Source organism: Symphalangus syndactylus, chromosome 19, assembly GCF_028878055.3.
Source record: "Symphalangus syndactylus isolate Jambi chromosome 19, NHGRI_mSymSyn1-v2.1_pri, whole genome shotgun sequence".
NCBI classification, from domain to species: domain Eukaryota; kingdom Metazoa; phylum Chordata; class Mammalia; order Primates; family Hylobatidae; genus Symphalangus; species Symphalangus syndactylus.
The window spans coordinates 85,508,159-85,520,430 of record NC_072434.2 but is presented as its reverse complement, the minus strand read 5'-3'; the positions used below and the strand labels follow the sequence as shown (position 1 = coordinate 85,520,430).

At 41.9% G+C, this 12,272-nt stretch overlaps 1 protein-coding gene across 10 annotated transcripts in view; it reads left to right on the top strand.

The window, feature by feature from the left end:
- Positions 1 to 12,272, top strand: part of RGS7 (regulator of G protein signaling 7) — a 583,792-nt gene that overhangs the window by 211,064 nt on the left and 360,456 nt on the right. The gene's annotated exons all lie outside the window — the stretch shown is intronic.

Sequence of the window (12,272 nt, the reverse complement as noted above, 5' to 3'; positions counted from 1 at the left end):
AGCACTTTGGGAGGCCGAGGCAAGTGGATTACATGAGGTCAGAAGTTCGAGACCAGCCTGGCCAACGTGGTGAAACCTCATCTGTACTAAAAATACAAAAATTAGCCAGACGTGGTAGCAGGTGCCTGTAATCCCAGCTACTCGGGTGGCTGAGGCAGGAGAATCGCTTGAATCTGGGAGGTGGAGGTTGCAGTGAGCCGAGGTGGTGCCATTGCACTCCAGCCTGGGCAACAGAGTAAGACTCTGTCTCAAAAAAAAAAAAAGCAATAAAACAGTTATGATTACAGGAAATGTAATGTACATGTATACATACAATGTTAGCAAATTTCCTGGCACTTATAGAAATGAGAATTAAATTGAATATTAGTTATTATTAATGTGTCATGGACTGTGCCATTGTGCAAACAGTTTTAATTATCTCTTAAAAACACATTAGGTGAAGAGTGCTGACCAGATCTGAATGGAAATTTTGCATCTGTCAAACACAATGGTCTTCCTGTGTCAGTGTAAGAACTCACGGGTTCTCTGATGGCTACTTTTGGATACATTCATCACTATGGCCCTTTCTCCTGGCTTAGTTCCCTGAAAAATTACATTTAAGTTTTTTGATACAACTGCATATGCAGACACAACCTTGGAATGATGTAATTTCTATTTTAAAACTCCTCCTGAAAGAAGGCATTTGAGTTGAAGATTTCTTAATCATTTCTACAGGTGGTTTGGGTGTTATTAGGTTGGGGCAAAAGTGATCATAGTTTTTTAATGGCAAAAAACACTGTCACTTTTGCCCCAACCTAATAATTCACGTCTAACCGGATTCAAAATGCATTATCCACCATACTCCTGATTTCACACCAGTAAAATGCAGCAAGTGACAGGAGTCCACTTTGCGAAGTCCTGCTGCAGATGACAAGGCCTGGATGGTTTGATAAGTTCAGGAGAAGATGAATAAATTTCAATAAAATGATTTAATAAGCCGGAACAGTACCCCAAAATTTGCAGCTTCTCCGTAACCCCAGGGCAATGTAGATATCAAATTGGCGAATCGCCATTTGAATTCTGAATTGATTGGCTGCCATTATGAAACAGTTCTTATGTGAAGGGTACAATTGATAATACAGGGAAAGAGCTAATGTAGAAAACTGACTCTGAGTTTTGGGAGCATGAAAGTTACAAAATCCAAACATATATTCTGCAGCCAGTTCTTGATTGCTACGTGTTTCAGCTTATTCCACACACCGTTCAGGGGATGAGCCACTCATTGTCTCTCACTTGGAAGAGGAACAGAATAATGTCTATTATTCAACATCTGACATGAATTTTATAAGGAAGGTGAGATCCTACCCAGAGCTCTTTGGACTGTTGAGAATGAAGGCATTTTGTTGATCCATGGGCTGAGTCTGTATCACAAGATGACAAAGCAAGTGTAATGGAATATTTCTTTTCCAAAGTTCCTTTCAGGACAACACTTAGCCCCAAATATTACCAGATTAAAACCCTATTTCGTTTTTTTTTTTTTTTTTTTTTTTTTGAGACGGAATCTCGCTCTGTAGCCCAGAGTGCATTGGCGCTATCTCGGCTCACCGCAAGCTTTGCCTCCTGGGGATTAAAACCCTATTTCTGACAGGTAATAAAAGGTAGAAGAACCTCAAGTCTGTATTATCTAAAGCAGAACCTCAAGCCCATATTACTTAATATAAAGTTGTAAGTGCTCTACCAAACGTATGATGAAGTGGCCCAAGCAGCAGGTTTTCTTTCTGCCATATTGATTTAACTTTCCTAGTGGTGACTCAGTTTCTTACCTGCTGTGTTTTTGGCTTAGAACACCCTCTCCCTTTCTCCTCTTCCCATCCGTCATCCACCTGGCTGCATAATTCTTGTCCTGTGTATACTTAACTCAGTATCACCTCTTCTGGGAAATGCTTTCCAAACTGTCCTACTTCCAGTTTGACTTAGATGTCTTTCTTCTATTTTCTTCTTCATTGGTCTCATAACACTTTGCTGATATCTCAGTGTCCTTACAAACCAAGCAGAAATAGCTTATTTGTTATACATTTTTGAGCATCTAATAGATGCTCAATATGTTTGTTCAGTAAGGGATAAGTTAGTGAGTGGGTGAGTGGGTGGGTGGGTGGATGGATGGATGGATGGATGGAAGGAAGAAAGGGCTATATTTCCCTGGAGAAATTGGAAAGTTCCTACATTTAGGTTGTTCTAGAAGGATAAGTAGGTGTTTTTCAAAAAGAGGAGAAAAGGGGTTTCTTTGCAGAAAGAACAACACATAAAAGGGACATGGAGCTAATGAAAACATGGCGATTAGGAGTAAGGGCTTTGGTGTGTAGGAAGACAGGTGGGTGAGATACAGTGAAATTGGGTGTGTAATGTAGAATGTAATATTGAACAGATCAGGTAAGATTAAATTCTGAAAGGCTTTTAAGCCAGAATAAGCAGAAAAGGAAGCATTGTAACTTCTTAGGCAAGCAATTGATGTAGTAAAAATGAATTACGTGTTCATAAACAATATAAAAGATAAAAAATATTTGTTATTCCTTTGTGAACACCATGTGGAGTTTGTGAAGTTTATGGAGTTTGTGAACTTGAAAAAGCTCAATATATCTTGAAAAATAAGAATTGGCACAAACTCTTGGGTGCTATTTTGAGACATATTGCAGAAATAAATTGATGGATGGAGAGAGAGATAGACGGTTTCATGGGTAGATTTGTAATAAAATTGATTTCTATGATTTTCAGTGCATATGAAAACTCCAGGCATTTTTGTTTAATTGAACTTCAATGTGGCTTTTGGGATTGAAAATCACATTTCTAATCTTTTGATATTTTTGACCATAAAATTTTAGGCATCTGAAGAGTAAGTGTTATTGTGTCAAAGCCACTGACTCTCTGGGATGAATTAAAATTCCAAACTGGTAGGGAAAAGGTCAGGGAAACTTTCTACCTGAGTTTGGGGCAGATCTAAAATACCCTTCACACTAACACAAGTATTATCATTGCTGGCATATCTTCTCTATTGCTTGTATGTTAAAAGATCCATCCACGCATTCATCTATTTAACATTAACACAGCTGCACTTACTTGACAAATGTTGTTTTTCCAGTTCCGTTTTAAGGCAGATATTTTGAACTAAAAAGTTGTGAAGAAAGATAGTGCTTGGGTTTGAGCATAACCTGGGGTCTCTACATCATTGTGCACTTCTGTGGAAGGTGTTTAGTGTTTTATGAGAGGCTAGATACTTACAGACATGTATAGGTAACAAGTCTATCTGTGTGAATATCCACACATTGGATGTTCACCAATAAGCAAATGTGTGATATTGTGTTGTATAATCCTAAATCACATAGCTCTGTGGTTGGCAAAGTTTTTCTGCAAAGGGCCAGAGAGTAAACATATTTGGCTTTCAGGTATCTGTCACAACTTCCCAACTATGCTATTGTGGATCAAAAGCAGCTATAGACAATATGTAAATGAATTAGCATGGCTATGTCCTAATAAAAGTTTATTTATGGGGACGGGCATGGTGGCTCACACCTGTAATTCCAGCACTTTGGGAGGCTGAGGCTGGCAGATCACAAGGTCAGGAGATGAGACCATCCTGGCTAACACGGTGAAACCCTGTCTCTACTAAAAATTAAAAAAAAAAAAAAATAGCCAGGTGTGGTGGCAGGTGCCTGTGGTCACAGCTACTCGGGAGGCTGAGGTAGGAGAATGGCGTGAACCCAGGAGGTGGAGCTTGCAGTGAGCCCAGATCGTGCCACTGCACTCCAGCCTGGGGGACAGAGCGAGACTCTGCCTCAAAAAAAAAAAAAAAAAAAAAAAGAAAAGAAAAGAAAAAAAGAAAAAAAAAGTTTATTTATGGGCATTACAAATTAGATTTTATATAATTCTCACATATTATGAAATATTATGCTTTTTTTTTTTTTCAACCACTGAAAAGCCTGAAAACATTCTTCACTCCTGGGCCCAACAAAATCTGATGGCAGGCCAGATTTGGGCCATGGTCAGTGTTTGCTGACGCCTAGCAGAGATGATGGTCTCTGCATCTACAACAGCTGTCTGAATTTGCCTGATAGATCTATATTCAGGTTGCATGGAAGAGAAGCATCTGTTCCTTTGATACACATTTTTACTTGAGTGTAGAGGACAATGATTCTCATACCAGCAGTGAACGACTTTTTGCAGCAGGTGGTTGACCACAGGGAGCGAACCAAGGAACACACTATGAGTCATGGAGGGAAGCCTATGTAGGGGGACCCCTTGCCTATTCGAAAGGTTTCCCAGCCTCCAGTCTTCTCCCCGTTCACTGAAACAGGTCAGAGCATCAGCTTTTTCAGGAGTTGACACTGGCCAGCGCTCCTGGAGGTAGGTAGAAGCAAAGGAGGAGGGCATTCAGCAGGAGCAGAGTGGAGCTTGTCTCCAGGTTCCATATTAGCTGTCTCTTCCTTCTCTTCCAAGAGCTACCAGTGGCACATTGATATGAATTGCACCAATAAAAGTGAAAGTCTTTTTTTTAATTCCACCAGACAACTGGAGAAAGTGAAAGTTTTAACAGCTGACTGAACAAATAACATACTTACTCTTGCTAGGGATTTTTAAAACATATATGTACACTCACACATATGTACGTAATGGATGTATGCATGTACAGGAAGCAGACTGTGGTTAGAGTTTGGAATATAGGATGCTAATTAAAAAGGATCCTTGGTAATGACATCTGGAAGGGAAGAGAGGAAACAGTAGTGAGGAGAGGGAGAAATTGAGCTGCAATGCAGGCCCAACCACACAGACCTCACAGGGAACTCCACTATCAGAATGGATCTTCAGAGTTGTGCCAACTTGGCTCAAGACAGACAGGTTTTATTGATTGTGTCAGTTGATTGTGAGTCACCCAGGAAGGGGTGTGACCTTGTATGAGGCAGTTCTCTGCAGCTGGGTCAATCCCTGATGTAGTTGACAGCTGAAGGCTGTCTGCTGGCTGCTCTTTGATACCTGACCTACAAGTCTTCAGTGAAGGGATTTCCCCTCCCCTCCCCTCCTCTCCCCTGCCCTCCCCTCCCCTTCCCTCCCTTCCCCTCCACTCCCTTCCCCTCCCCTCCGCTCCCTTCCCCTCCCATTTCCCTTCCCTTCCCCTTTCCATCTATCTTCTATCTAGCATCTATCTTTCTTTTTTTTCTTTTTTTTGAGACAGAGTCTTTTTCTGTTGCCCAGGCTGGAGTGCAGTGGCACAATCATGGCTCACTGCAGCCTTGACCTGCTGGGCTCCCGTGATCCTCTTGCCTCAGCCTTCCTAGTATCTGGGACCACAAGTGTGCATTACCATGTCCAGCTAATTTTTTGTTTGTTTGTTTTTCATAGAGACAGAGTCTTGCTTTGTTGCCCAGGTGGTCTCGAACTCCTGGGCTCAAGCAGTCCTCTGGCTTCAGACTCCTAAAGGGCTGAAATTACAAGTGTGAGCCACCACACCCAGCCTAGCATCTATCTTTCTGTCTATCTATCTGTCATCATTTATCTTTCTATCCTCTATCTCAAGTGTGTGTGTGTGTGTGTGTGCGTGTGTAAATTTAGGAACTCTAATATTATAGAACCTAGACAGTGCCTAGCACTTGACATCATTTGTGTGTAGGACTAACTATGATTTATGTCTGACTAGGAATCATAATCCCGGTGGTAGTTACTATAATTTTATCTAGTCATAAAGAAAGGACTAAGAAGTACTTGAGGCTTACGGAGAAGAGACAACCCAAAAGAAGGATTTCTGATTCTCAGCCTATGATCCATTTGGCCTATTTTTAAAACCAGACAGTATCTAAATATGAGATTTAAAGAAAATCACTCTACTTGAAACCTAATGTTCAGTTGTAAAATGCAGTTTCTTCATGTATGTTTGTTTTCCATATTTTAAAAAAAACAAAGTCTACTGGAAATTTCATTTTGAGACTGGGGAAATAATTTTACCTCAAACATACTTACCTTTGACAACCTTATTTAAAAGGTGCTCAATTTGGGGTAGTTTCTTAACAGCCTAGATCGTTTCTTTTTTTTTTTTTTGTTCAAGTGAGCATAAATTTTGAACAATGTGCTTCTCAGGGCTTTCTTACAGTTCTCAAATCTCTTGTCCTTTCATTGGTCCCTAAAAAAGATAAAAGATGACGTATCTCTTTTCTCCTTCTACTATACTAATTTATGCAGGCCTTCATTTTTATTTTTTAAAGACACATAATCTGGCCAGGTGAGGTGGCTCATGCCTGTAATCCCAACACTTTGGGAGGCAGAGGAGGGGAGATCACTTGAGGTCAGGAGTTCACCAGCCTGGCCAACATAGTGAAACCCATATCTACCAAAAAATACAAAAATTAGCTGGGCATGGGGGTACGCACCTGTAATCCCAGCTACTTGAGAAGCTGAGGTGGGAGAATTGCTTGGACTGGGAGGCAGAGGTTGCCACTGCACTCCAGTCTGGGCAACAGAGTGAGACCCTGACTCGAAAAATAATAAATAAAATAAAGACACATAATCAAAATGATTGTATTGCAATATTAACCAATTGAAAGTGTTTATTTTGTTCTCATTACTAAGCATGAAATTTGCCTTTTTCAGTTTAACTTGAGAGTAGTGAGTTTGTAATACAATCCCTTTTCTTGATTTTATTTTGATTTTCTTTTTCAGTCTGCATGACATTCTTTTTTAAAAAAATGGCTCTTGGAACAGTATTTTTTTTTTCTTGCAAGCTGCTGTCACTGTTGTCTACATAACCCCTAGACGTGAGCATTTGTTAGATGGCCTCCCCTCCCATGTCTGCCGTCACTGACAGTGAAAGTCAGCCAGTGACCCTGAATTGTCTGTCATTTCTCTCTCCTCTGCCCTTGTCGTCCAATATGTCTCCCAGCTCTGCCAACTTTCCTCAGTTTGAGTTTTCAGATTTTAGCACCTGTAATAACTGCCCAAGGCTAGGTTCTAATTATCTCGCACCTGCAGTATTTTAATGACCTCTGGCCCATTTTCCCGACATTCAGGGGGACACCCTAACCCAATAGCAGATTCATTTTCAAGAGTGTTCTAATCACTTCGCCTTCTCTGGGCACAGTCCTGGCTTTCGCTGGCCTTTTCTTTCATTTCAGAGCCCCTGACCTTGGACATTGGGGTCCTCCTCTGGCTGCTACTTGCAGGTTATGGCTTTGTTCCCCTGGACTCACCCTTCCTGATCCCCTAGGGCCACACTGGCCTCCTCCACAGCCAAATGTGTTTCCCCTCAGGGTCTGTACAATTGCCTTTCTTGCTGCCTGAGATTCTTCCCTTCCTGTTTCTCCTTGGAGCTCCTTGTCTCCTTGCAGTTAGGATTCTGCTCAAAGACCCATCTTCACAGACTAGACCTAACCAACTGCCCAAAAGAGCGAGCCTCCACTTATCCTGTCTCCTTACCCTCCCTTATTTTCATTAATGGCACTAATCAGTATCTGGAAATACTTTATATACATACTACTTGCTTCCTGTCTACCTTCCCCGCTAGAATCTCACCACAAAAACAGGATACATGTCTGTCTCCTTCACTAGGAGTCCAGGGCTGCCAGTGTTTGGGTACAGAAGAGAGCACAGGATTTACACTGACCATCAGTGTCATTACACATTTTTATCATGTAAGTGAAAGCACTTTACAGAACTCAAAATATAGACAGATAAGCATTTAGTCCTTGATTTTGTGCTATAGTACTGTATCCTGGAATACTTCCCATCCTCCTCACATCCAAACCCCATTTCTTCCTTCCTTCCCGTCTCAGCCTAAGACTGGCTTCTCCATTAGGACTTTCCCTTGCTGTATTTGAAGAGACCAATCAACAGCACCCGCTTCTCTGTCCCTATTCTGGACAAATTGAAACATAGAACAAAGTAGTAAGGCCAAGGAGATCAGGTTTCCACCATTATTACTGAAAAAGGCTACACTGCGGGATGCGGTTTAGATCTGCAGGTAAATGTGTCATCCAATGCTGAACACCCAAAGAGATGGGCTTACCTGCCCCGACACAGGTGGCACCAGACTGGGGCAAGCCCCCCTCTGTTGGGGAAGGTCTTCCTGGAGGAGCAGCACAGAGTATTTCCCTTTACACGTTTTCCTTCCATGCCTTTTGTAAATCTAACCACTTTTTTTTTTCAAATCATCTGAACTCATAGATACAACTTGTGTAACTCTCTTCTTCACCAAACTGTTCAGCACCTCATCATAAATGTTATAATATGATTCTCATGTTAAATGCCCAGCAATGATTACTCACGTTAAAGTGGATTGATTGCATTGCATCCAGCTTGAAGGCAGTGCATTTGGTCTCACAGTACCTGCACAAATGCTGTGCCCTCACGGCAGGTGTCACCACTTCTAATGTGACTCTCCATCATGCTCCCACCCTCAGTCATCAGCCTGACAAATGCATCTAATTTCTATCTTACAGAATGAACAAAATCTACCTGTAGGTTTCTGTGCAAATCAACAATGACTATTCATTGTCAGTCAATGTTTACTCTTAGTGATGCTCATATGGGAAATGTATTACTTATATTACCCCGAGTTCCAATCATAAAACAACTCATCGATCTTTATAAATAAAAATGGGCACTAAGTTGCAGTCCAGGCATATTCAGTAAGTGACCTGATTAGTCAGTATCAGTAAGGAGGTAGACAATAAGACCTTTGTATCAGTCAGGGGAGGTTAACGGGTGGTAACAAATAACCCCTGAATCTCATGGGCTTAAAACAAAGTTTTCTTCCTCACTCATACCACGTGGCTGACTCTGGCAAATGGGGGCACTGCTTCTCAGGGTGCTCAGCCCCTGGAGCCTTGCTGGCTACCATGGGAGGAGAAGGAGAGTATACTCACACCCACACATATATGAAATGCTTGGCAGAAGCAGCAGTTCTCTTCCACTCACAGCTCATTGGCCAGAACCAACCACGTTGCTCCATTGAACACGGGTCCAAATGACATCCTCCTACCATTTCCCCACATCATAGAGAGCCAGAAGTACCTGATGAGGAGCATGACTGACTATTGCTGGCTACAACTGAGTCAGCAAGACCTATGCACGCACAATATTCTGGAGTGTTCAATGGACTTCAGGAATGAGTTGCATTCAGTGATGGAAGATAGCAATTGCTATTGATGAAGCTCTCAATTGTTGAATAACTTGAAAGAGTTTTAACTAGGATACCACTGCTCTATCTTCAATGAATGATCATATTTTCAACAGTGATGCAAAAGACACGCTATCTGCATTTTCCTACTTTAAAATAATAAACATGAGGTTATATTATAATATGGTGTTTTATACATATTTTTAAACCTGGATGGGGTTTTTTGTTGTTGTTGTTGTTCCAGAGTTACAGTTAAGAGTATCAAACATACATGGCACTGGTATTTGCCTCATTATTCCCCGTTTCTCCTTAGAACTTTGGCTTGCCCAAAGATCTTTTTTTTCTTGGCTGCTAATGAGCTAGAATTATTGGCTTATTTTGTCCTCTTTTTTTCATTTTCACTCATTGGAAGCATTGAGAATGCTGCTTAAGTGGCCAAGCATCAGGTTATAAGAAGCAAATGCATAGAATATTCTGGACTAGCTTTGTTGATGAAGTGAATATACCATGGACATAGTTTGCCAAGGTGGCTCAGTCCATATCCTACAAGAGAGGAAGCACGTGGTACCATGGAGCTCGTATTCCATTCATGACATTGATGGGTGCCAACGTGAATGGAGCTCGTATTCCATTCATGATATCGATGGGTGCCAACGTGAATGGAGCTCGTATTCCATTCATGACATCGATGGGTGCCAACGTGAACGGAGCTCGTATTCCATTCATGATATCGATGGGTGCCAATGTGAACATTTATTTCTCCCTCTGTGATTAAGTTCTTTAACGTTAACTGAAGAGGAATTCTACTTCATATTTTCCTGGCTCTTCTAATGCAAACTTTATACTATAGTGCATCTTCTCACTAACCAGAATAGCAATACAATGGAAATGGAGTCACCTCATTCAATGTAACCCAAGTGTTGTGGCAGCCTGGTGTTGTAGGTGACGGGTTGATGGGTGCAGCAAACCACCATGGCATGTGTATACCTATGTAACAAAACTGCACGTTCTGCACATGTAACCCAGAACTTAAAGTAAAAAAAAAAAAAAAAAACAGTTCCTAATCCACCCTGTCCGTTCATTTGACATCTCCTATCTGCAGTGTCTTTGACAGAGTTGAGTGTTTCTCCTCTCCTGGTTGTTTACGATCCCTTCTTCAGCCCTTCACCCCCCGCATGCAGGTGGCACCCGTTCATTTTCCTTCTGCTGGAGTCTCCATGCATGGCTGGACAGGCTTCCTGAGCAGAGTCTAAGGAACTTGGGCTTTCTTTGCTCTGACTCTCCGTGGGGACAGGTTGTTGCCCTCTCTTCAGGCCACCATCAGAACTGTGTATCCGCTACCGCCTCTCTTTCCATAGATGTTATAGCACAAATCGACATCAGTCTGCGTGATAGCTAATTTTAGGTGTCAACTTGACTAGATTGAGGGATGCCTAGATGGCTTGCGAAATGTTGTTTCTGAGCACGACTGTTAGGGTGTGTATGCAGGAGACTGGCATGTGTGCCAGTGGACTGAGTGGGGAAGATCCACCCTGATGTTGATAGGCACCGTGCAAACAGCTAGGGGCCCAGATAGAAAAAAAATGGCAGAAGGAGGGCAGACTCTTGCTCGCCTTCTCTTTTGGAGCTGGGATGCCCTTCTTCTCCTGGCCTTGGACATCAGGATTCCAGGTTTTCCCACCTTTGGACTCCAGGGCTTGCAACATCGGCCCTCTGGGTTCTTGTGCCTTTGGCCTCAGACTGAGAGCTACACCATTAACTTTCTTGATTCTCAGGCCTTCAGACTGGGACTGAGCCACTCTCCTGGCTTCTCTGGTTCTCCAGTTTGCAGAAGGCCTATGTGGGATGCCTCAGCCTCCATAATTGTATGACTCCATTCCCCTAATAAACTCCCCTCATCTATCTGTATCTACATCTGTATCTGTATTCTATTGATTCAGTCTCTCTGGAGAACACTGACTAATACAGTTTCCAAACCCCAGGGGCTACATATCAAGATGTCTAAAACCTTTCTCTAGGATTGAGGTGAGAGACAAACTCCCCCACACTCCCTATGGGAGGGGGTTTATAGAACAATTTATCCAAATAAGCCTTATTTTAATTTCTAATCCTACCATTTTGAACCCTTAATATACATATCAGATTTATATCCTCAAGATGACTGAGGGACTCAGAGTCATAAAGTTTTTTTTTCTGGTTATCTTGTTTTCAAATCCTGATAAATAAGGACTTGGGGCCTCAGGCAAAACTGAGATTGAAATAATTCTATTTTAATGTTTTTACGATACAGACATTTCCTCTCAAATGTGCCTGCAAATTAACATAGAGTGAAAATATACATCTCTATAAATGGGTTAAATACTGCACCAAATGTGATTTTATTGATCACTATAGTTTATATTCTCAAATAAGTCGCAACCATTTCATCATCTCTCTTCATTGTATAATACAAATGATTATTTTTTTTTTTGCTCAAATACATTGCAGCCAGGATCTCTTTAGCTCATGAGCATTGTACTCTTGGTCTGTGTATGCCCCAGGTACAGGGAGGACAGGTTGTATGATTCTTATGAAATGCCTATCTTGGGAAGCCAAGGCAGGCAGTTCACTTGAGGTCAGGAGTTCGAGACCAGCCTAGCTAACATGGTGAAACCCTGTCTCTACTAAAAATACAAAAAATTAGCTGGGCATGGTGGCATGAACACGTAACCCCAGCTACTCGGGAGGCTGAGGCAGGAGAATCAGGGTTCAATCAGGAGAATTGAACCCTGGAGGTGGAGGTTGCAGTGAGCTGAGATCCCACCACTACACTCCAGCCTGGGCAACAGAGCAAGATTCCATCTCAAAAAATAAAAATAAAAGAAATGCCTACCACTCCCTCCTCTCCACTGTCAGTCACTATTGAACATGCAGCAAATGTTTCCACCAGCCTCTTTAGTCATCTCCCAGAAACATTTATTGCATGACATTGTGGGTATGGGGTGTGGTTAACCAAGAGTTAACAGCTACTGCTGGTTTAAAGGACATGGCCCAGACATTTACTGGACAAAGGGAAAAGGGTCGTTTATGTGTAGCACTCACTCTGGAGAGCAGGACCATGCCAGTGTACCTTGGGGACAGGGGAGGAGGAGTGGCA